The sequence below is a fragment of the Oryctolagus cuniculus genome, chromosome 12, assembly GCF_051225735.1.
Source record: "Oryctolagus cuniculus isolate XC-2025 breed Fujian yellow rabbit chromosome 12, ASM5122573v1, whole genome shotgun sequence".
In the NCBI taxonomy this organism is placed as follows: Eukaryota; Metazoa; Chordata; class Mammalia; order Lagomorpha; family Leporidae; genus Oryctolagus; species Oryctolagus cuniculus.
The window spans coordinates 22,453,597-22,454,984 of record NC_142878.1 but is presented as its reverse complement, the minus strand read 5'-3'; the positions used below and the strand labels follow the sequence as shown (position 1 = coordinate 22,454,984).

General features: G+C 47.3%; 1 non-coding gene across 1 annotated transcript; it reads right to left on the bottom strand.

Moving 5' to 3' along the window:
* Positions 1 to 619: 619 nt before the first annotated feature.
* On the bottom strand, positions 620 to 722 carry LOC127484063 (small nucleolar RNA U13). The gene has a single exon (XR_007910842.1). It is a non-coding gene; the product is annotated as a small nucleolar RNA U13 (small nucleolar RNA).
* Positions 723 to 1,388: the final 666 nt, after the last annotated feature.

The following is a 1,388-nucleotide window of genomic DNA, read 5'->3' as shown; positions in this document are numbered from 1 at the left end:
GGCCACCCAAGACTTGGCCCATGTTACAAACCGGAGACAACCGTGCCACGTGTGACACTCTGACAAGTCCACATCCTCTGTGGCTGGCGTCCCCGCTGAGAATCACGTGTCTAACAGCTGTCCAGCTGCGGCAAGTTCAAAGGGCTGCTCTTTTCCTGAAGCACTACCACAAAGTCCCTCACTTCTTACATGCTGAAGAATCACCGCATAAAGACGATTGAGAGAGGAGAAGAAAGGAGGAAGACGCATCCAGGGAGACAGGATTTGAAGAGCGAGCAAGATCAAGGGCCTCAGTGGCTCAGTGCAGGTGGAAGGTCCTTTGTAGATGAGGGAAGAACAAAGGCTTGAAAGGGAAAGCTTAGCCACTTTCCGCCCTCTGCCAGTTTGGGTGGGGGCAGGGTGGCTCATCATCTTGGCTCAGACAAGCTCCTCATAAATTAAGTATTGGCCCAGAGAGATTAAGATTTTTTTTAGATCAAATTTATCCATCTTTTTTTCTTTTCTTTTCTTTTCTTTTTTTTTTCTGGCATTGTAGCTATTTGGAGAGGCTGGGCTCATTTCAGTTGCTCCACGGTTATAAATAAATTCACCCATGTATTTATACATTTTTCTCTGCTCATGTCAGGTAGGTAACGTGTTGATGTCGTAACAAGGTTTGAAGGGGGCTCATCTCACACAATAGTGTGAAACCCAGTTAATACACTTATGAACCTAAAGACTATCTCACTCAAGCCAGTGAGGGATCCAAAAGAAACATGAGACATGGTGGCTGATTTCACAGAACTTACACTCTTGTTGGGGGAAACCACTATCACCCTGAGACAGCTCTAGAACCAGACGGCATATAATTAAGTACTAAATAGTGCAGTACTGCCTAGAATTGCTTGTAGCTCAGAGGAAGGAGAGATCTACTGGGCTGGAGTTGTCAGAGAAGATTCTGTAGACAAGTCAGAACTTGACTTGGACGTGTATTTCCCTAGATGCTAAAACAGGCTGCGTGCATACATGTGCGTGCGTGCGTGCGTGCGTGTGTGTGTAATTCAGGCGGACTCCCCAATTTTAGAAAGCAATCCCCTATTGGGAAAATACACCTGACATAGACTAACGGATTCTAGACACTTACTTGCAGATTTGAGACAGGGTTTTAGAGCTAGAAGTAAGTGGCAGGGTGATGACGGTGTCAGTGAGAGAGGGGTGCCCTGCAGAAGAGTGCTTGCCCAGGGGGTCCCACCTTCTGCTGCCTGCCTAAGCATCCACTGGACCTTCCTGCCCACTCTGTGCAACACCAGTGGGCTTTCACCTACTCTGATTCTGAGGAGTTCTGCCAAGTGTTGGTGGGCTCCCATCTCCCTCTCTCACTATTTCAAAAAGTTACCACCTCTCTTAGC